At 37.8% G+C, this 10,992-nt stretch overlaps 1 long non-coding RNA gene across 1 annotated transcript in view; it reads right to left on the reverse strand.

The window, feature by feature from the left end:
- LOC138787003 (uncharacterized) overlaps window positions 1–5,445 on the reverse strand; it is a 48,556-nt gene extending 43,111 nt beyond the window's left edge. The window contains exons 1-2 of the long non-coding RNA XR_011362277.1: window positions 5,360–5,445; window positions 4,592–4,631 (exon numbers count right to left, since the gene is read on the reverse strand). This is a non-coding gene — a long non-coding RNA (uncharacterized lncRNA). The remainder of the gene's footprint in view (window positions 1–4,591; window positions 4,632–5,359) is intronic.
- Between the last annotated feature and the right edge of the window lie 5,547 nt (window positions 5,446–10,992).

The following is a 10,992-nucleotide window of genomic DNA, read 5'->3' on the forward strand; positions in this document are numbered from 1 at the left end:
ACTTTGTACTATGATTCTATGGAGTTCCGTTTCTTCACAGTTTCGTAAAATATTTGATGCACGTAAATTTTGGGGATGGAACTAACTATAGTTGAGGTAGAATCATCGGGGAAAGCATCCAGAAGTTTTATTTTTAAAAAATCATTCCATTCCCAGGAGATGACCCCACCCCACCCCCACCAAAAAATAAATAAAAATTGCTGTTTATTTTACATTATGTCAAATCTGGTACAGTTCCTTCCAGTATTAAAGGGGCATTCCAAATAAAAAATACTGGGGGGGGATTTATCAAACATGGTGTAAAGTGAAACTGGCTCAGTTGCCCCTAGCAACCAACCAGATTCCACCTTTCATTCCTCACAGACTCTTTGGAAAATGAAAGGTGGAATCTGATTGGTTGCTAGGGGCAACTGAGCCAATTTCACTTTACACCATGTTTGATAAATCTCCCCTGTTGTTTTTAAATCAATAAAGTTAGCAAATTTGAAAAAAAAAAAAATTAAGCCCCCCCAGTACTTATCCGCTAATGTCTGCCTCAGAGGAACTTATGTTCTTCTTTTTTTAATCTGATACAATGTCCCTTCCTCCGCCCATGCCAGGAACTGTCCAGAGCAGGAGAAAATCCCTATAACAAACTTCTCCTTCTCAGCATGGACAGAGGGGGCAGCAGAGAGCACTCTGTTGGATTGGAAAGAACTACACAGCCTCACAGCAACACCCTGGCCACTTACTGCACAGGCACAGCTCCATTCAACTCAATGGAGCCACTGTATTATTCCCCCCACAGCTGGGTAGGCATGGAAAATATAAGAAATGGCAATCCACTGCTCCTTTAATTTCAAGATCATTGAGGGTCCCTGAGGTTGGACTCCTACCAAGCCTAGTGATGGCATACTGTATCCTAGCAATATGGCGTCACTTTACACCCTTTTGACTTCTATGCTGCCTCCATTGGCTCCAGCCTAAAGACTGTCTATTAGATTCCATTGGAAGCTTCTCCTAAACTCCTCCTCCTAAAGATTAGTTGTTAATACATGTTGAATATGTAACCACTTTTTTTTTTAATAGCATAAATAAAATTCAGTCATTTGTGTTGAAGCGTCTATCAGAAGCTCTGGGATTCTTTGCAGATTTTTTTGTTTTAACAAGCACATTTATTAAGTCTTTTATGCTTATCTTTATACTATATGATGATGGCACATTTGACCTATTTTGTTTTTAAATATTGCAAAAAAAATATTCCGAGTTAGTTGTTACCCAATCTAACTTAAACCGGACCCTGACATTATAAAACAGTAAAGAATAGCTCTGCGGAGTGTTATAGTCCATGAAAAAGAATCAAAAATAAAAATGTCACCACAGCATTATAGAGATTTTAGACCGTGACCCACATCTAAAGTCAGCAATTTACATGACAATTGTCCAATTAATCGGTTTCTTAGGAAATTCTAAGAGTTGTATTTATTCAGGTTCTTTTTTTTTTTTTAGTTGAAAAATAGTCATTTGCAGCTATATTTGCATTCTGTTACACTCTTGGAGCTTTTATTATGCATCCAATCGACTAGAAAATAGACATTTTTGATTGACACTTGGCTGCAGCTCTGCGATTCAATAAGATGAGCAAGTGGTGGATGTAACGGGTATAAATCTGCAAATGACTAAATTACAATCTACTGAAATATTGCCAGCTCACATCCTTGAGAAACACTATTAAAATATCAAATAAAATAGATGAAATACAGGCTACGGAGGACTTACATTAATATTTTTTTATATTGAGCAAAAGAGAGGATGAAATGGGCTGAAATTATTCTGTGTCTGTGAGACATTGTGTGTATATATATATAAATTATATTTGAGAGGGTAGAGATAGATAGAAAGATAGATAGATAGATAGATAGATAGATAGATAGATAGATAGATAGATAGGAGATAGATAGATAGATAGATAGATAGATAGATAGATAGAAGATAGATAGATAGATAGATAGATAGGAGATAGATAGATAGATAGATAGATAGATAGATAGATAGATAGATAGATAGGAGATAGATAGATAGGAGATAGATAGATAGATAGATAGATAGATAGATAGATAGATAGATAGATAGGAGATAGATAGATAGATAGGAGATAGATAGATAGGAGATAGATAGATAGATAGATAGGAGATAGATAGATAGGAGATAGATAGATAGATAGATAGATAGATAGATAGATAGATAGATAGATAGATAGATGATAGATAGGAGATAGATATATAGGAGATAGATAGATAGATAGATAGATAGATACCAGATAGGAAATAGATAGATAGATAGATAGATAGATAGATAGATAGATAGATAGATAGGAGATAGATAGATAGATAGATAGATAGATAGATACTAGATAGGAGATAGATAGATAGATGATAGATAGGAAATAGATAGATAGATAGATAGATAGTAGAGAGAGATGATAGATAATAGATAGATAGATGATAGATAGATAGATAGATAGATAGATAGATAGATTTTGTGTCCATTGGGCTTTAATGAAACCTATGTATTTTAAATGTCCCTTAAACTAGAGGTTGAGCTCTGCTACATCAACGTATGTAAATCATGGTTTTTTTTTTTCTTCTTGGAACGTCGACCATTTGTTTTATGGTTCTCGTTTGTATCAGACTGTGTTTGAACAAGGATGAGTTATGGTATTACGCAGTGAACCCGAAAATATTTGAACCCTTGTTGACGCAACATCTCTAGTTTGATGAACTACAGTAGCATGTAAGTGCTCCGTGCGGCTATTACAATCTGTTCAAACAGTGAAATAAAAATTCTGTACAGCACAGGCTCTATGCAGCAGCTGTCGAGTATCTGGAGCAGATAGCTCTGCAAATCTTGTACTCCCAAGAGATTGTGGGACAATTAAATTACATTTCTGCCAAATCAAAAAAAAAAAAGGGGAGATGAAGAAGTTAACGCCAGAAACGCGATAAAATAGGAGAATTGTAAAATGCAAAGCCAATAATTTTCACACCTAGACATTGGATGGACTTACATATCATTCACTACTAAGCCTCCACATGAGTCAGCATCAAGCCCAGGAGCAGCTATAGTAAACTTAGCTGAAGTGCACAATTTTTTATTTTATTTTTTTTATCAACCATATGACTTGCATCTACCTTTGTTTAACATATGTAAATCTCCAAACGCTGTATAGTATAGTAACATGCCATTATGTGTAATTACCGACCCCCAATGCTCTAATGAGGAGTTGGACAAGTGTATAGTCAGAAACGCCTCCAAGCTATAGTAGACTAAATGAGAAAGAAGAGGGGGGGGGGGGGGGAACAAAAAAAACCAAAGAAAAGCTGTTGTGTACTTTCATCTTAAAAATCCCATCCCAAAGCAGCAGCTAATCGCACAGATGCCAATACTAAGAGGCAGCACTGATATAATGGACATCACAAGTATAAATGCTAAGAAGGAGCTCCACGCTCACATTACTTTGCTGATGATAACTACAAAATAACATCAACTTTATCGGTTTTTGTATATTACTGTATTATGTCAAGACTCAATGATTCCCATCACTAAAATCATAGCATTAACTTGAATAATATGTGCAATTTTCTATCTATCTATCTATCTATTTGTCTCCTATCTATCTATCTATCTATCTATCTATCTTTCTTTCTTTCTGTCCGTCTGTCTCCTATCTATCCATTATCTATCTATCTATCTATCTATCTATCTATCTATCTATCTATCTATCTATCTCCTATCTATCATCTATCTATTTCCTATCTATCTATCTTCTATCTATCTATCTATCTATCTATCTCCTATCTATTATCTATCTATCTGCCTATCTATCTATCTATCTATCTATCTATCTATCTATCTCCTATCTATTATCTATCTATCTGCCTATCTATCTATCTATCTATCTATCTCCTATCTATTATCTATCTATCTATCTATCTATCTCCTATTATCTATCTATCTATCTATCTATCTATCTATCTATCTATCTATCTATCTATCTCCTATCTATTATCTATCTATCTATCTATCTATCTATCTATCTATCTATCTATCTATCTCCTATCTATTATCTATCTATCTATCTATCTATCTATCTATCTATCTATCTATCTCCTATCTATCATCTATCTATCTATCTATCTATCTATCTCCTATCTATTATCTATCTATCTATCTATCTATCTATCTATCTATCTATCTATCTATCTATCTATCTATCTATCGATCCATATATCTCCTATCTAACTATCATCATATACATTAACTGTACATTTCTTTGATTCTATTTAGCACCTTGCCAGTTCTCATTATGTAGTCACCTTGCAGACACAACTGGATCCCTATTTCCCATTCACAAACATTTATCCACATAAAATTCCTATATTCCAAGACCATTCAATGCGATCCTCATAGATTTCATAGGCTGCTCACTGCAATGCCCTCAACCAGCAGCTTTATCCCTCAATTGTATAAAAAAAATGGTGATACACCTTCACATAGAAAAGATATCAAGAACTTTAACTATTTTATTAACAAAAAGTTCCGAAATATTTACCTGTTAGTGAATTCATTCTTCACGTTCTGTTGTAGACGCCCTGAAACCGACCCAAAAAAAATCCAAAAATGAGATATTAATACTGGTTGATAAAATAGTGGCGAAAAAGGTTGCGGCTGGCGTCATTATTATTTGTCAATAATTAAAAGTTTTTAACGTTTCGATATCTTAAGTCTTATCGTTCGTCTAGAACCTGAACGGTTTTTTAACCTGCGTATTGTTAAAAAAGGAATAGAGTCCATAAGCACCATGCATATTAGTATTTAATGAATATTGAATGGCTATTAAAAAGGCAAAACATAATAACTTACAGCAATACCCTATACTGTCTCCATTGGACATAGAGCTATGATAAGTTTCTATCAGTCATTTCCAATGCTTATGGAGCTGTCTTAGATTTTGTAATTTTTCTACAGCCCCTTATTCTGAATACTGCAGAGGAACCATATCTGGGGGTAAAAAGCCTCATGTTTCCTATTGAGACTGTTTGTAATAAAGATGGGCTGGATGCAATGATATATATATATATATATATATATATATATATATATATATATATATATATATATGTTAAGTAAAAAGCCATCTTGAGACAGAGACCTGAGATGAACGGTAGTCATTCCTGCTTAAATAAACATCCTCCGAGCTCTCCGTAGATCCGTAAAAATTCACCGAGCCGTAGCGTAATGTGCAGGTGATCCTTTCTAATTACCGACTAATATTATACCTGTTAGTTAAAGTGCATGGAGTAAGATTCCTCGGTCTTACCTGAATATTGGCAAATCTTCCTCCACTGACAGCTTGTGCAGCGGCCAAGCGTGTGATGTCTGTCGAAATACACGGATCTTTCCTTTGTGCTGAAGCTTAGCTCTTAAGAAGAAGGAGAGAGGGGAAAAAAAAAAAAAGACAGGGGAGATTTTGTCTGTCAATCTCCTCCCACTTTTCAGTAAACGGATCTCCTTATAAGCACAACCCATAGAGAAAGCAGAAGGAAGAGAGAGAGAGAGGGAGGAAGAAGAAGAAGAAGAGGAGAGAAAAAAATCTGCTGCAGATACTATTAAATTTTAATGCCAAAATATATCCAAGTCACCTTCGCGAGGGCCCGATCTATAAAATCGTTTGTTCTTTGCTTGGCTGTTTTTACCCGAGGAGCTGCTGCTGCGGCGTGTGCCGAATCCAGTGTGCTGTTTTCTCTCAGAATGAGCGCAGGTCATTGCATGACAATCCAAAGTAATTAGTGTCTACGTGAATAAAGGGGGACCACTGAAAAGCTCCGAATAATCAACCCATCTGTACTTTGTTGAATGGGCTGTGTCGAAAACCAGCTGCTTGCTTATTCAACAAAGAATGCATGTCTATTATTCACCTTCTGCTGGAGCCTAGAGTTAAGTACCATCTGTGCTACCATAGCAACATGGCCGTTTACATCCAGGGATAGTAGGGATGAATTTTTTAAGAGGGGGAAAAAAAAAAAAAAAACTGTACAGATATTAGTCCCAATCAATCTGCCTTTATTTTTTTTTATTTTTTTTACTTATTTACTTTATTTACCCCCCTATAAAAGGAATGGAAAGGGGTTTTGTATCTCTTCAAATGGCAATTATGTCTATTTAAATTGTAATCGTATGGCTGTAAACATGCGGTTAGGTTTTGGTAAAACATCAATTTCAATAATTAGACGTTATTAATGTAACGTGTTAAAAAATAAGGGAGATTTAATGTGGTTTTAACTATTTTATCGGTTAAAGTGTGGAACATCATTTAGGCTATGTTCCCACTATGTCTTTTTAAGTGAAATAACGGATGTTTTTTTTTTTCTGTTATTTTATAATGGCGGATTATATATTTAAACATATGTCAGCATACAGCAACTGTTTAGCCACTCCTTATGTTGTATTACTGCTGGTTCTGTAAGAAAAATAAAATAGAGTGTTATACTGACAGGTAATATAGCCTACTTTTTATATTTAGTATATCTTGAATCATTGCAAAATAAGGTTAAGTTCACACAATGTATGACAGAGCGGCTGCTGTCTGTGAAGTAAAACCTGGCAGGTAATGCAGTACCAGCCGGATGACCAACTTCATTTCTTTCGTATTGCAATGCAGGTACATACAGGTGTGCCCGCATTCCAATTGGCCATGGCAGACAATGTAAAGTGCGTCCGGAGCTACACTTTACATTGTCTGCACTGTCAGTTTTGACATGTCAGTTTTCTGTTCGACTGAATGGATTCCCGGCTGGAGTGTATACAAAGGGGGACATTTATGAAACGTCCGCCCACGGTGTATGCCAGGGAGTAGGTCCAGATTCACCCCTTCTCCCTGGCGTATGCCTGCCGTATACCCCGCTCGTCCGATAGGCGGGCTGGGGGAGCTTGAGGGGGCGTCACAAGGCAGGAAGGTGGCGTGGTCTTCTCCAGCGCCTCATTTATCATGATCTCCACCTAATTATTAAATCATAATCCAAGCCTACACCTGCTGGAAGCAGGTGTAGATTTAGTACGCCGGGTGCAGGTTCGGGTACCAGGCCAGATTGACTAAGAGTCGTGTGCCTCTTAGTGAATCCTGCCGGGTAAAGGGGGTGAGGACTAATATAAGACTGGCGTACTTGTACGCCAGTCTTCATAAATCCCCCCCAGAGTGTATTCACTTCAGCCGGGATTCCATAGAAAACAATGCAATGTATTTTTCAATAAGTAGCGTCCGGTGTTGCAATCTGCAGCAACAGCCATTAGTAATTAAAAAAATATGTTATGTGAACCCGGCCTGAAGATGTACGTTATGTAGGCTAAATAAGATATAAGAATGATGTATGGGAAAATGACATGCTTATTTGCATCCTAGTATGTTATATGCATATTCATGGAATTCTTCTTCTACACTTGATTATGTGTTTTCAGTAATCAGTAAGGTAGGCCACACAAACAGCAATATCCCCCAAAAGGTCCCAAGGCTACATTTAAATATATTCTTTTACTTCTATTTAAAAATCTCCTGTCTTCCAGTACTTATCAGCTGCTGTATGTCCTGTAGGAAGTGGTGTATTCTTTTTGGTCTGGACAGCAGGTGCTCTCTGCTGCCCCCTCTGTCCATGGCAGGAACTGTCCAGAGCAGGAGAGGATTTCTATGGAGATTTGCTTCTGCTCTGACAGTTTTTGTCATGGACAGAGAGCATTGTGTTAGACTGGAAATAATAGTCCACTTCTTGCAGGACACACAGCAGCTGATAAGTACTGGAAGACTTGAGACTTTGAAATAAAAGTAAATTACAAATCTGTATAACTTTCTGACACCGGTTGATTTGAAAGAAAATAAAATTGTTCCCTTTTAAGTTAACGTAGTTTTGCACTCCAGCCCTAAGGCACTTCTCTATGTAGGGGAAACCACTGAAGAAGCTCATTGTAACATCATTTCTCTGCCCATGAGGAAAGTACAAAGACGTGTCATTGTCTAGGGGTTAAAATGACAGGTCTGATGGATTGGGTTGCAGTCCACCTGATTGGGTTTCAGTACTTTGGGCCTACCAACGTAAAATAATAACTGTAGTCAAAGACAATTGTCTGCATATGATAGTACTGCATACGGATAATAGTGTCATACAACCACCAAATAATATCAGCATACAAGGAACAAATATTACCACAGTACATAGCACCATAAGGGTGCGTTCACACCTACCGCATCCGCAGCTTATTTTTCCGCGGAAATCCGCAGGTCTGGTAGTGCAGATTTTAACCTGCGAGAAATCCGCGTATGTGTGCGTTTTGCGGTTTTTCCGCAGCAAGTTTATCGCAACTGAAATGTCCATTTAAAATGTCTCTCATTCTAAACGGACATTTCAGTTGCGATAAACTTGCTGCAGAAAAACCGCAAAACGCACACATACGCGGATTTCTCGCAGGTTAAAATCTGCACTACCAGACCTGCGGATTTCCGCGGAAAAATAAGCTGCGGATGCGGTAGGTGTGAACGCACCCTAATACTGTTACTGAACACAAGAACTAATATTAACGAATAATAACAGTACACAAGGAATAAATATTATCACTATACATATTACTGTGGTACTGTGACTGAATGAAACCCGCCACATACCAAGAGCAAAATTACCAATACACTATACAGGAGACAAATATTGCTGCCACATATAATCAAAACATATAATACCCCTACATCACGACCACACATGACCCCCAATGCTATTATTGAATAAAAACCACTAGGCACAGAAAAACAGTCCCTCCATATTACACGGGACGATTATCGTGCAAAAAATCGTTATATCATTCGAATTTAAAACGATAATCGTTCTGTGTAATTGCAGGCAACGATCGGAAAATCGTTCCTATGTCGTTCATCGTTGATTTAAATCTGAACCTAAAATTATTGCTCAAGTTCCGCATTTGTTCACTAATCGTTCAGTGTAATTGCACATTGTTCATTGTTTTGCTGGGATCAGATGGAGTAAACGATCATAGTAACGATCGCAATAACGATCATAGTAACGATCGTAACTAACAACTATTGTTCTGTATAATATGGCGAACGATTTCAGGTTAACGATAAACAATCTTGTTTGTGATCGTTTATCGTTAGTCGTTAAAAATCGTTCAGTGTAATAGGACCTTTACACTGACTGTATAGTAACAGATATTAGCTGTACACAGGTGCTCTGCAGACTGGATAAGCAAGTTCAGTACAGCACATCCAATGACTTATTGGTAATATCCTTCCATCCCGCCCAGATTGCCATTGAGATTTCTACCAGCCACCACCTGTCTGAAGAATTTTCCACAAAAACAAATTGCACACACACAAGGGGGGAGCTGTATGTGGAATTGTAGGATTTAGATACAATAGACTAAATTCTACTACAGCCTATTATAACAAGCGTCACACCTAAACACCAACAATTAGTGTACCACGAAAAAAAAAAAAAAAAAAAACGATACTGCACATGTGCAATGAAACTTGAGACTTTGCAGAACAGATACAGAACATTCTCTGCACTGTGTTTTTCGCTACAATTATTGTGTAAGTGTAATCCGACTCCTATCTGTGTTGTCTAATCCCAGACATCTTGTCTAACACCTGCTATCCCTAGCATTTAGAGTGGCTCTGACATCACCCTTATGTTGCCTCATAACTGGCTAGGGATCTGTTACCTGGGGGTCATGAGATTCTTTCTCTATTCTGCTGACACCATTTTAGCAGATTTGACCACCTGCATATGTACCAAACCCAACTTTTAGCAGAGTTTGGACCAAATGTGGGTTGGACGGGTTTGATTCATTTTCATTTATTTCTAATATTCACCATGGCCACAGAAAAATATGGGACTAATCCAAGTAAAATGCTACAGAGAAGACTAGCTTTGATATTTCCAAGTCTACTCTAGATATGTCTATGTGGAAAACATGGATATTAGAGATGAGCGAACCAGGTTCGGGTTCGAGTCCATCCGAACCTGAGCGTTCGGCATTTGATTAGCGGGGGCTGCAGAACTTGGATAAAGCTCTAAGGTTCTCTGGAAAACATGGATACAGCCAATGACTATATCCATGTTTTCCACATAGCCTTAGGGCTTTATCCAACTTCAGCAGCCACCGCTTATCAAATGCCGAACGATCGGGTTCGAATGGACTCGAACCCGAACCCGGTTCGCTCATCTCTATTTGTCAATAAAGAAGCAGGAAAATTCTTGTTCTACCATGTTGGTAACTCATCCAAATGGTTAGTATTGCTACTGTAACTACTGTGTTAGTCAAAGGGATTATCTGGCAGTATAACTTTTTAAAAGGGTATACAAGGGAACAAGCCAGGGGGAAAAATAAAAAGTAATACTTACCTCCCCCATCCTGCTGTTTCAATGGTACCCATGTTTCTGCTATTCTATACTTCTTAGATCACCTACTCAATACATGGGAAATGGCTATAACCAACCACTGACGACATTGATGAGCCGCTTCAGTCATTGATTGGGTCAACAATCATTTCCTTGAGTTTAGAAGAGGACCAGAAGGCACACATCAGGAAGAATCTGGATAACATCAGAAATATTTTACAGATCACATAGGCTATCGAATGGAGAAGTGTTGTTGGAAAGACAGTGGATATTTGAAGTGAATGTACCACTAGATGGTTTATGGTTGCCAATGCCGTGGTCCTTTTATTGTACTGCCGCCCAGTTACTGCGTATGGCGCCAATTTATTCCCAAGCACTGGCCTGGCTTGAAGCACTGGGGGCTGGCTCACTTGCCCCCAGTGTGACTAAACCCCCTCTCCTCTTTGACGTGGCTCCATTAGAATCAATGGAGCCACGTCGCACAGGGGAGATCGTCGGCTCCAGTTTGTTAATCTCCCCTCCCCTGTGTAATGTGGCTCCATTTCTTCTAATG

Source organism: Dendropsophus ebraccatus, chromosome 3, assembly GCF_027789765.1.
Source record: "Dendropsophus ebraccatus isolate aDenEbr1 chromosome 3, aDenEbr1.pat, whole genome shotgun sequence".
NCBI lineage: Eukaryota > Metazoa > Chordata > Amphibia > Anura > Hylidae > Dendropsophus > Dendropsophus ebraccatus.